Here is a 13,074-nt window from a genome sequence, read left to right as displayed (position 1 = left end):
TGAGCCGGTTTCCAATGGTGTTAATGTGTAACTTGAACCAATCCACGAAATTGGGTCACCGTCCACTATTGTCTTTAGTGTGAGTTACTGTCTATACAATAGACAAGGTTGAACTTCACTGGTCACGGTGGAATCAAAATATAAAATCTTTTTCTTTCTATCTTTCTTTCTACTCATGTTACATTTTCAAACATAAGTCGATGGAAAACGGAATTCATAAATATAAACTATTCAAGTTCAGTTCACTAATGTAATGGAAAATCACCTAGCATTTAATTTAAATGTTCAAGTTTTGATCTCTGGAAAGGTAGTGGCCAAAGCAAAACGTGGCATCAGTGCTTGAAGTCACTAACTTCTAGTCTGAGCCATGTTGGGAGATGCAGACTACTTGGTTGGGGTCTGCGTGACTATCGTAACCAATGGTTGGAGACTCTTGGTGACATGGCTCAGAATCGATCACAATGGTGTCTGTGTATACACTCTCTGTCTTCCCTTAAACCAAGGGATTAAAATCGCTTCATATCTTTCTTTCTACGAACTAATTATTTCTTCCTGTACTATATCCTTATATGCAATCCTTCTTTTATATATTACCACCTTTGAATTAACTACTTTTATGAATCCGGTATTCATCTAGTTGTGTTAATGAGGTATGGCAACTTGAACGGATAAACATATGTGCCTGGTCCTACGTTGTAGCTGACTAACCAACTGACAGCTGATGACAAGAGCTTTGACGAACCAACAAATTTGTTTCATGCAACTGTAATATGTGCTCAGTATGATATTCTTTTGTGATAATTTAGTAGGACTTTTGTTCAGTATAACATCCAGCATCCGTTATATCAATTCATTATGACATTTCTTCAGTATAACATTCATTTGCACAATTCCAGTATAAAATCCAGTTGAAGTTCCACTATTTCAATTGTGTATGATATTTGTTAACAAATGACATTGAAATTTATATATCAAGAAGTGTATTCAGTTAATGATATTCTTAGTGTTTTGTAAGGTGAATATGATATGTATCAGCTATAAATTTTCTACCTTCTCCATTGTGCCTCAAATAACTCATTTCTAGTTATTTTAAATACTGCATTTCTACTGGTTACATTAGAAAACGGGATGCCTGATCTTTCATGGTTGATGGGAAAGTGTATAATGCTATTGATGTGTGCTAGGTTCAAAGAGAATTGTATGCTATATGCATCCGAATCCGCTCCGTTATTGTTACTGTTGTCACATTAGAAAACATTCTTTAAAGCTTTTTATAACTCAAGCTTAGTATTGATTGATAACAACAAGAAACTCATTTTTACTAAAACAAAATGAACAAGAATGTATTCTAGTGTTAAACTTCTTGACTCAGCGATTTCATTATCAGTCACTTTGTATTAATTTGCTTGTATCTTCCCATTGAGGTTTAAGACTGCAATTGATCAGTCTGTTATCGGCAGAAGTGCGCATCCACGACTTCGCCTCCTGCGAGATTCGAACCCAGGAACTACTGGTTTCGCGCGCGAGCACTTAACCACTAGACCATTGAGCCGGCATCCAACGGTGTTAATGTCTAACTTCAACTAATCCACCAAATTGAGCGACACATCCACCATTGTCTTCAGTCAGTTACTACCTCACAATTGACCTGTTTGAACTCCACTGATCACTACTTCTCACTAGAACTCCAGGATATATATATCTTGAAGCCAGTCACTAATGAGCATATGTTGATATCCGAAGATGTCTCCATTCACTTAATTCATCCCGATGTTTGGGACCTGATGTTATCTCAAACCTCCTTTTTAAGAAATGTGTTATCCATTCACGACTATCTTTAACAGATCCTTCTCATCTAATCTCATACCAAGAATGTGGAGAATGATGAAGATAATCCCTGTACCAAAGAAAGTATTTGGTGATAGGAATGTGAAATTTAGACCTATTGCAATAACTTCACCCTTCATCAAAACCATGGAAAAATTATTAATACTTCCATTTCAGCCTGCGATAATAGAGCATAATGATCCGTATCAGTTTGCCTACAGATGCAAAAGAAGCACCTTACATGCTGTTGCTGTTCTGCATCACAGTATAGTGTTCAACTTAGAAAAGGGTAAGAAGTATGTTCGATGTGCTTTTCTGCACTATACTTCAACTTTTGATTCTATACCAAGACAACGTTTAATTAACAAGTTAATCAGCGTAAAATACTGACAGCTGGATAACCAACCGGCTATGTCCCCACCTCTCTGGAAGGGAACAGTACACTGTATTTGGAGGAAAGTGTCCAGAGTCTTCACTGTCTCATGAAAGTGTACCACAAGCAGCTGTTCTTTTACCTCTACTTTTCTCTTTTTTTTCTGTATGATCTGCCATCTCCCACAGAAAACACTTTTGTGAAATATGCGGATGATCTCACTGTATGCATGCCTATCTCTTCCTCCTTACATCCCACAGAAATGAATGAGTTTTTGTCTCCTATTGATTGTTGGTCTGTTGGTAATGGTCTTATACTTAATCCGTCTAAAAAGTAAGCTGTTAACTTTAGCATGTGGCATGAATGGAATCTAAACACCATTTTGAGATCCCATAATGCTTGTGCCATTGGGGACTCTTTGATAAACATGGTGTCGAAGGTCATTTATCTTGGTGTTACCTTTTCCTCTGATCTCTCTTGGTCTTCTTATATTTTCTGTTATCGAAGAAGGTTTTCCGTCTGACTTATTACATAAAGAGATTGCATGCTCTTGGGATTACTCATCATTTACTCTTAAAATTTGTCAATTCTCGCATATTACCCATTATTCTTTACTGTTCTCCATTGATCTTTTCCGGGCTTTTGAAAAAAGACTTTTCTGTATTGCGGAGAGTGTTGAAGGCAGTTAGCAAGGCGTTTGGTGAATCTTTCGAGGTCAGAATAAGTATGGTTGTGGATAGACATTTAAAGTCGTTTTGTTTAGTTTTTTCGGGGTTTTTTTAAACCTTTTTTCTTTTTTTGCGTAAGTAACTTGTTGAAATACCCTGTGCTGAGAATTCTATATTTTACCAAAATATAACATTGAATAAAGCCATTAATAATAATAATAAGTATCAGAAGAGGTTTTGTTGAGATTGTAGTAATTTTTCATAGTTCAGATTATGAGTCAATTGAAGCAAGACCATCCAGCGCTTCCAGGTTTTCCCTATTGATCTAGTTTCAATTGACTCAAGATCTCCACTGTAGAAATTACTACGATTTCCATAAAACATAATTTTACAAAAAAAGAACGATTTAATTATTCTCTTTATTGAATTCAATCAACCATAAATGAAGATTGAAATAATAAACATGTTCAATATACCATTCAATTCAATGATCAATCATTTGTATAATTTGAAATTGAATTTGAATAAAATTGGGAACATTTTACTTAGTTGAAAGCCAAAAAAAATAAGACAAATAAGTTTAAGTTTCATTTTCGTTTGTTTGTTCGTTTGTTTGTTTTTTTTGTTTGTTTTTGTCAGAGAAAAAAGAAATCAGATAAAGAAGAAAAAAAATAAACTTTTTGAAAAACAAAAAAGAAAAACTTAAAGGGGGGTATTATGTGAAAAAGATAATTATTTTGTTTCATCATTTAAGTTGAACTCAATCTTGTTTTTTTCTTGTTTTTGGTTGACCTTATTTTGTATAAGTTCACATGAGAGACTTTTTTTCTATATGGATTATTCTTTTCTTTTTTTTTCTTTTTAGAATGGGGTGGGGTTTGTAGAGATTATAGTAAATTAGACCATCTATAAAAACCTGGAAGTACTGGAGAGACATTTCGTTTTACTGTAGGATTCCTTAGCAGTGTGTATTCATGTTTTATGACCAGAATGTGAGATTTGTAGAGATTATAGTAAGTTAGAGCAAGAATAAAAATCTGGAAGTACTGGAGAGACATTTCGTTTTACTATGGGATTCCTTAGCATCCATGATTTTGGTCGCAATACTTGAACTTAAAACCTTCTATCTCAGGTGCGAACGCTTATATGTTAGATAACTGAGTCAGTATCTATTATTTTGTTTGAATAATAAACTTTTACAGGATGGATTACATTTAAGATTTTATTATCAACAACAAGTTTGTATAAATTTGATCTAAACTCATTAAATAAGTCAGTTACTATCTGAACTCAATAGTTTAATAGATATCATGTTCGTTTTTGAATTGAAAATGAATGATTTGTAGTTTTAACATCAAGATCTTTAGCTGGTGAGTTGCGAGTAAGTTGAAATTCACATTCCGCATTTCATAGATAATAACAATTCATCTATACTGTGATACGTTTTTTATAATTAATCAACTGTAGACAATCTTTAGCTATTCGTCTTTACTAAATATGTTGTTTGGTACTTTTTAGTACATTGATAAAACGTTGCTCGTCAAACTAACACTTATACATGTGTGATTAAAGTCTTCGTCAATAAATCTTACAAGTGTTAACTTAGTTCAATTTACTATAATATCCACAAAACCCATCTGATATTAATCAACATATGCTCATTAGTGACTGGCTTCATGAGGTATATCCTGGAGTTCTAGTGAGAAGTAGTGATCAGTGGAGTTCAACCAGGTCAATTGTAAGGTAGTAACTGACTGAAGACAATGGTGGATGTGTCGCTCAATTTGGTGGATTAGTTGAAGTTAGACATTAACACCGTTGGATGCCGGCTCAATGGTCTAGTGGTTAAGTGCTCGCGCGCGAAACCAGTAGTTCCTGGGTTCGAATCTCGCAGGAGGCGAAGTCGTGGATGCGCTGAGGAGTCCCATAGTAGGACGAAGCGGCCATCCAGTGCTTACAGATTCTCCATAGCGGTCTAGCTTCAACTGACTCATGATCTTAATCATTGAAATTACTATAATATCCACAAAACCCATCTGATAGTAGTTTAATTTGATCAGTACTTCAACATTAGACAACATCACTTTACTTACTTAATCCTATTACTCCTAATGGAGCATAGACTGCAGACCAGCATTCTTCGATCCACTCTGTCCTGGGTCTTCCTTTCTAGTTATATCCAATTGTTTTTCATTATCCTCATGTCTGCCTCCATTTACCGGCGTAATGTGTTCTTTGTTCTCCCTGTTCTCCCCCTTCTTTTGCCTTGAGAATTCCATGTGAAGGCGTGCCTTGTGACGTAGTTGGGTGCTTTCCTCAATATGTGTCCTATCCACTTTCAGTGCTTCTTCCTGATTTCTTCCTCCACTGGAATCTGGTTTGATCTGTCCCACAGTAGGTTGTTGCTAATAGTGTCTGACCAACGGATCCGAAGCCTTTTGCGTAGACAACTGTTAATAAACACCTGTATCTTCTGGATGATGGCTTTCGTAGTTCTCCAACATTCCGCCCCATACAGTAGAAGTGTCTTGACATTTGTATTAAAAATCCTGACCTTGGCGTTGATTGACAGACAGTTGTTCCGAGTTCCAGATATTCTTCAATTATAGAAATTCTGCTCTTGCTTTGGAGATCCACGGCTTCATATCTGCATCAGACCCACCGTGTTCATTAATGATGCTATCCAAATATGTAAAGAAGTTTACATCTTCCAAATGTTCTCCATCAATTGTGATTGGATTGGTGCATGTTGTATTGTATCTGAGAATCTTGCTTTTCCCTTTGTGTACGTTGAGACCTACTGTTGCTGTGACTGCTGCTACACTGATCGTTTATTCCTGCATTTGTTGTTGTGTGTGCGATAGGAGGGTCAGATCATCTGTGAAGTCTAGATCGTCCAACTGCATCCTAGATGTCTACTTTATCTCATGCTTCCCCTTAGATGCTGACGTCTTCATGATCCAGTCGATCACCAAGAAGAAGAGAAAGAGTGAGATTAAGCAATCTTACCTGACACCGGTCTTTACTTCGAGCGAGTCTGTCAGCTGTTCTCCATGCACGATTTTACTGTTTAATCCATCTTGATGGTGATGTTACCTACATATTATAAATAAATATCTTAAAAAAAACCCACAGAAACATGATTTTACAATAATGATATATTCAGTGTCTGCTTAGCCTCTTCCTAAGGTTCCTATAATCAGATATATATGTAATTAAGTTAAAATACTGTCTATGATGGTTTAAAAATAGATGTACTGATTGTAGAGATTACATGAAATAAACAATAAAAAAATGAACCATCTTACCTGTTGTACGAAACGATTACCAGTTAAGCACATTGAACAGAGCCTAGTTGTTTTCATCTATCATACATTTAAAGCAATTAGTCCCTTTTATAAATTTCGATAGAACAATGAGAAGACGGAGTTGATCTGAAAAAAATTTTTCAGATCAACTCCGTCTTCTCATTGTTCTATCATACATTTATTGAAATTCCTAATTATGTGATATTTAGAAAGTCAAATGTTTTTCATGAGACCTGATAGCATTGAATTCTATCACTTTATCAGTCATGTTATGGATTTCACTAGATGACAAGTCTCATAATAAAACGAAGCAGCTATTCAATACTCTTTGATTTTTAATGAACGGATAATTAATTGGTCCTAACTGTTATCATCAAACATAGGTTACCGGAAGAAAAATTAACCAAACTTATTCATTACAATAGGACATTGATATAAATGTAATTGTACAGAACTTGAATATGAAGTCTTGGAAAATGAACAACTTTTTTAAACATACATTTATAAAAAATGAATAAAGAGAACTTTTGGAGGATGTAAAAACCTTTACATATGTGGTGGATGTGATATAGATGTGAAGGCGCAGATCAACAAGGCAAGATCAGCATATCCTCAAATGAAGAACATCTATAACTCAAAACAACTGTCTGTAAGCCGACACCTAAGTCAGAATTTTCAATACAAATATCAAAGGAAGGCCCAGGACAGAATGTGTTGGAGAATGTTGGTCGGCGGTCTATGCTCCATTGGAAGTAACAGAAGTAAGTAAGTAAGTAAGTATGTAATCATTACCAAGGTTTGACTCGATAATTTTGAATAAATTGAGCATTGAGTAGATTGTTATGAAATGAAATAATCCCAATGAGTAGAAAAATGGGAACTTTTAGACTTTGTATGACTCAGTTTAAAACACTTCTTCAGAGAATTAATAACCACATCACTGCAAAGGTCACATTTGTTTCACTCCTGATCTTGGACATATACACACATATATTTACATACATATCGCTTATAAATCACTTTAACCGATATGACATGATATTGACATGTTCAAACCTGTTTTTTGTTTGACCACATATGATATTCTCGTGCTGTTCCTTTGTACTATTTAAACTCTGAAGAAGTAGCTTACACTAAATTACGAAATGTCCGAAAATTTTAATTTTTCTACTCACTGAGATATCTACAAGTATATTCTTCTTATTTAATTACAATAATTTACTTTATACATTCTGTTACGTCTTGCTAATTGAACGCTATATTCGATTCTTTAGCTATTCTCGTAACCTCCAAGCTAGAACTACACAGAGTCCTGAACATGAGAGAAAAAGGTGCAAAATATGCGGGAATCACTTTACTCCAAAGGTTTTTTCTAGTACAAGAAATATAGGGTTTTTATAGTATTTTAGATGTCCTTGGGCATAACAGTGATACGTTTGACATGAATGGCGCACAAGTTAGTGTCTTCAAAAAGGCCAACAAGATAGGCTTCGCTCGCTTCTTGAAGGGCAGAAACTGCAGAGCTTTGAAAACAAAGGTCGGTCCTCAAGTTTTGCGCAATCTCCCGGACCAAACACTCTAAGGGCAGTTTGGGTATTAGTAGCTCGGTCGACTTTTGATAACGACGAATCTCATGTAGGACAACTGTTCCAGGATGATAACGATGAGGTTTCTTAATACCACCGGTAGCTGTTGCACTCTTACTTACCGTTTTGGTAGCTAACTGCTTTCTTGGAGCCTTCACACCTGTACTCTTACGGGCAGTCTGCTTCGTACGTGCCATGACTGTGAACAATCAACGACGACCAGATATAACAAGTAGCATTCAACTGACAAGTTATAACACATTCACTTACTTATGAAATCGATAAATGGAATAGAATTACTTGGTAACTATTCATCGAATATTCCATTAAAAACTCATTTGTTACTTTAAAATTATAAAATAAATAAAATTTTGTTAAAATTTTATTAAATCACAAACTAGAATCTTTCTGTATTCACGTAGGACAAACATTTAAAAAAAAACAGCAAACGAAATAAATGAATATCATCATTGATAATTGGGTTTATTAATTTATACACGTTTCTATTAAATGGATTCATGTTAAATAGATGAGGAGGAATAAAGAAAGTTATTATTACTATTCTTTTTGTTAAATGTTTCAAAGCCTCTTCTAAAAACGAATAAAAGAATAAAGAAACTGTTTTAAAGAATTAAGGGAATTCAGTAGTAGTAGCAGTAGTAGTAGTAGTAGTAGTAGTAGAGGTTTTTTACCCTGTAAAATGGTTACCTTATATTACCGGGCTTCTGACAATTAAAAAGAACAAAACAACATTTGATGAAATAAGATTCAAGCTTGTTATATCATAGTGGAAAGTTGATTTACATAAGTAACAAACAACTGATTCTAACTGATCTCTTTAAAATTCATTTGAATAATATAAAAAATTTTATTACCCTACTGACTGGATTCATTCTGATAGAAAAAGACATGATAATTATGATGTTTACATATGATGGCATTATGAGCGCCATAATGAAATAAAATGAATTTCTGTAATCCATCGAAGTATTATAAAGTTTATGTAAGATCTAAAGAAGTAATTCAAAAGTAGTATATCTTTGTCATTATACATACTTAAGGGTGTATTTATCAGAAGCAAAACTCTTCTGTTAACCAATATTTCTTTGATCATATGACTTTCTTTTTCATAATTTGAATACTTACTTACTTTCTCCCTGAGTATGTGGAGCATTTTCCTCTTCGTGACCGGAGTAGAGCAGCATCTCTCCCGTATTTAGCCTTCGTTGTCCAGCTTGGGTCCAATGGGTTTTGCTGATTCCCAGTACTGCTAATTTGTATCTCCTCATTTCCGTTGCTATTTGACTGGTCTTCCCGGTTTCCCACATTGTTCGGACGTTCCATGTTCCTATAATAATTGTTGATCTGGTTGTTAGAAGGGGCATCGGCCTCGTGGCTTCCGAAGGAACTCGGCTTTCACCATGAAGTGTCATAATTCTTCTAAATGAAAACCTTCCAACTCCCAGGGCAGAGTTAAAATGGTTTGAATTATTTTTTCTGGTAAGCGTTTTTTTAGCGAGTTAGTTTTCTACGGGACGGGGTCGCCAACCCCATGCCCAACCCTCCTCCTTTACCCGGGCTTGGGACCGGCAGTAACTTTAGAAGAGCTACAGGCGGAGTTATATTTTTATAGTTCAAAATAATTTCTTAATAAGATTATATCTGATTAGATAAACCATCGACTGGATTATATTTATTTCATTGTTTATTGTAATGAGGTTAAATCTGAAAAGCATTTTATATTACATCATTAATCATTCGAATGATTTTTGTCTTTAATAAACAACTGAACCAGAGTTATAAGCAAAGATGAATAGGGGTTAGCAGTGGAACTCGTCAACTGAATGTAGCTGCATCTCACAGTTGATGTTCACTCTGAGACTTAAACCCAATAAAGTTTTAAATTCACTTTGTGTTGTTTACTTGTGTTTTCCCATTGTTATTTAAGACTACAATTGATAAGTCTCATGTCGGCAATATTTGCAATGAGAAGATACAAATAAACAACACCAAGTGAATTTAGTACTTATATTTTACCAGTAAACTATTACACTTACAGATCTTTGATCGAACACCTTCAACAAGTATTAGAAATAACACTAAACTAGCTTATAACTGTGTAATAAGTGTAGAATTATCGATTAATTCAATGTGACTATCGCTCAGTGTATACCAAGTCTCATTTTATAAAAATAATTATTGATTATTTCAGTATGATATTATGTAATCTCCGGTTAAATTTTGTTTTATTTATTTCACTGATTCATGAAATATATTCAGTAGGAGAAATAATACCAGAATGGGTTTTGTGGAGATTTTAGAAACTTCACTGGTTGAAATCATGAGTCAATTGAAGTTAGACCACCATGGAAAACCTGGAAGCACTGGACGGCCGTTTTGTCCTAGTTGGTTAAGCGCCTGGAGCGAGACTGACAGGTCATGGGTTCGAATCCCGCGGGGGGCGGGATCGTGGATGCACACCGCTGAGGAGTCCCATACTAGGACGAAACGGCCGTCCAGTGCTTCCAGGTTTTCCATGGTGGTCTTGCTTCAATTGACCCATGATTTTACCCAGTGAAAAAAATAATATTTCTCCATTATAATTATTGAAATATCATTAACCATGATCAAAATGTAAGTTTGTAGAAAGTATTACTTTTTAGTAGCATATATTCCTCCACGCAAACATGTTTATATTTTACTATAGGTTGTTGGATTGGAAATAATAAAGATAAACTTTTAAAGTGAAATTTCAGTGATCAGAAGTTCTGTTCGTTTATTTTTTTCTATGCAATATCGGTATTTCTCAGTGGAGCTGATCCGTATCAGGTAGAGACAGGTATCTACCTCAGTACAATGGAAGATAGTCACGCAATTTCGTGGATTGATTGAGGTTGGAATGTAACACCACTGGATGCCGATCGGCTCAGTGATCTAGAGGTTAAGCGTTTGCGCGCGAGAGTGAAGGCCCTGGGTTCGAATCTTGTGAGTGGGATCGTGAATGCGCACTGCTGAGGAGTCTCACAGTGAGACGAAATGGCCGTCCAGTGCTTCCAGGCTTTCCATGGTGATCTAACATCAATTGGTTCATGATCTCAAAAATTTTCCGAATGAGTATCTAAACACATGTTGCAATGCTTTAATTCAAAATCTTATGCAATTTTCAGAGTAGAGGCTTAGATCAATGTAACTGTTAACCCTATTACAATCATTAGAATCCAAATATTCGAAAAAAAATTTCAAAAAATGTTTGTCTGTCATTCTTGTTATTTATTGTGAAATATTTACAGTCGTTCATAAGCATTCCAAAGGAGATATACCCACCAAGTTGACTGCAACGATTGAGTATATCTCCAGTGAATCATGCTTTTGAACTTTATTCCTGTAATATACAGGATTCCGCCCACTCAGACTCACTTTGATACCTGTTCTTTGACATCAACTTTAATATCATGGGTACCCATGAGGCGTTGCCCCCATTTTGACTGATGTAGTTAAGGCATATGCTACGTTTGCCTAATGAATCCCTAAATCTAGGTTCAAGATTTCTAATGTAAGAGTTAGTGAAAAGAAGCTAGGTATGATCAAGCCGAAGATAGGTATCAGGTCATTCAGCCACTAACCATTTTCGTAAGTCATAGTGCTTAATACAGACTACCTGGTTACTGTTCGCAACCACCAGTTGGGATTTTGAGTTACATAACTCAGAATCGTTTTTAATTCCGCAGATACATTCATTCTTTCAATCATAAATTTCACTTTTTCTCGTTACATACCTTTTCTTTCTGTATTTCTGAACCATCTCTTTAATGTTTAATCTTTCTCATTATGATCTCAACAACAATGTTTCTATCTTTCTTCTTATTCAGTTCGTCGTTTTAAAAGAATATGGCAGTTTACCCATTACACTTCTATGCCCGATTCTATATTGACAACTGAGTGATTAGTATAATATTAAAATCTGATAATTATCATTAGTAGTCTTTTTAAATTCATAATAAGGGGTTAGAGATAAATGTTACTTACAGAAACACTATTGCAGTGAACAGAACACCAGTGGGGAATAATCGAATGTATGTGGGCCCAAAATTACACAGCATCTCAATAAAATCTGAGAACTATATATTATAAAGGCTTAGTTTGCAAAGTATCCATCAATTGTCTCAAAACCACTCACACTTCATTGTTCTTGCACTTTCATACAACTTGCATTCTGTTTTCATTCTTCACCGTTCGATCCTCTTGTCTCTCTGCTGCCAGACATTCTGTTCTTCACTAATGTTATATACTACTTATGTCGATTTAAGTAGCACACACTACAATACTATTAACAGTAATAAATAAAATATTCATAAAATCAATTTTGCTTTATTTATTTAATTGTTCTTCTTCTTCTTCTTCTTCTTCTTCTGTTTTTCGGTTATTTTCATAGTTGTCATCAGAATGTTGTTTTTCTTGTTTACATTTAAATTAGTATCCGATTGTTCGATTCCATTCCTTTTGTAGTCGGAAAAATTGAACAAACGAATAAACAAACAAACAAACAAACGAAACTTCATTTTGTTGTTATGAATTGCTTAGTGAATAACAAGTTTGTTTATCACATTTTCAACTGTAAATTGTAAGTATGTAAATCTCAAAATTGACTCTTCATTTTTGTATAATGAGAACAAATGACAGATTGTTTGTCAATATGTATATTTGATTAACGAACAATCACTGAATAATTTCAATAGTTGAGATGATGAGTCAATTGAATCTAGGCGATCATGGAAAATCTCGAAGCACTAGATGGTTGTTTTATTCCAAGTATAGGACTTCTCAACAGTGTGCATCCACGATCCAACCACGTGGGATTCGAACCGAAGATCTATCAGTCTCCTACGTGAACGATTATCCACTAGACCACTGATCAGGCATCTAGAGGTGTTAATGCTCGTGTTCGAATCCCGCTAGGCGGAGTCGTGGATGTGCAATGCTGAGAAGTGTCACAACAAAACAAAACACTCATCCATTTATTCCAGCATTTCCATGATGATCTAACTTCAATTGACTCTTAATTTCAACTATTTAAATTACTATAACCTCCACGAAACCCCTTCTCAAACTGAATAATTACTTGGAACATTGGAGTAGTTGACTTTTGTTTTATCTTACCAACTGACTACGTAATCATTTAAGTTACGCTGAAGCGAAATTTATGATGTTTAATTTCAAGGGGATGATGTGATATGATTTCATATAGTTGAGTCTTCAAAATTTAACTTTTATGCATTATTTGACTTTGGTTGTTTTTCGGAATACACATTAAT

At 34.9% G+C, this 13,074-nt stretch overlaps 1 protein-coding gene across 1 annotated transcript in view; it reads right to left on the bottom strand.

The window, feature by feature from the left end:
* PDE8A (High affinity cAMP-specific and IBMX-insensitive 3',5'-cyclic phosphodiesterase 8A) overlaps window positions 1–9,276 on the bottom strand; it is a 142,109-nt gene extending 132,833 nt beyond the window's left edge. Inside the window, exons 1-2 of the mRNA XM_051209972.1 lie at window positions 8,913–9,276; window positions 4,962–5,964 (exon numbers count right to left, since the gene is read on the bottom strand). The gene's annotated coding sequence lies outside the window, so the exon portion shown is untranslated. The remainder of the gene's footprint in view (window positions 1–4,961; window positions 5,965–8,912) is intronic.
* Between the last annotated feature and the right edge of the window lie 3,798 nt (window positions 9,277–13,074).

The sequence above is a fragment of the Schistosoma haematobium genome, chromosome 1 (genome assembly GCF_000699445.3).
Source record: "Schistosoma haematobium chromosome 1, whole genome shotgun sequence".
NCBI lineage: Eukaryota > Metazoa > Platyhelminthes > Trematoda > Strigeidida > Schistosomatidae > Schistosoma > Schistosoma haematobium.
This window is presented reverse-complemented; position numbering and strand designations above follow the sequence as displayed.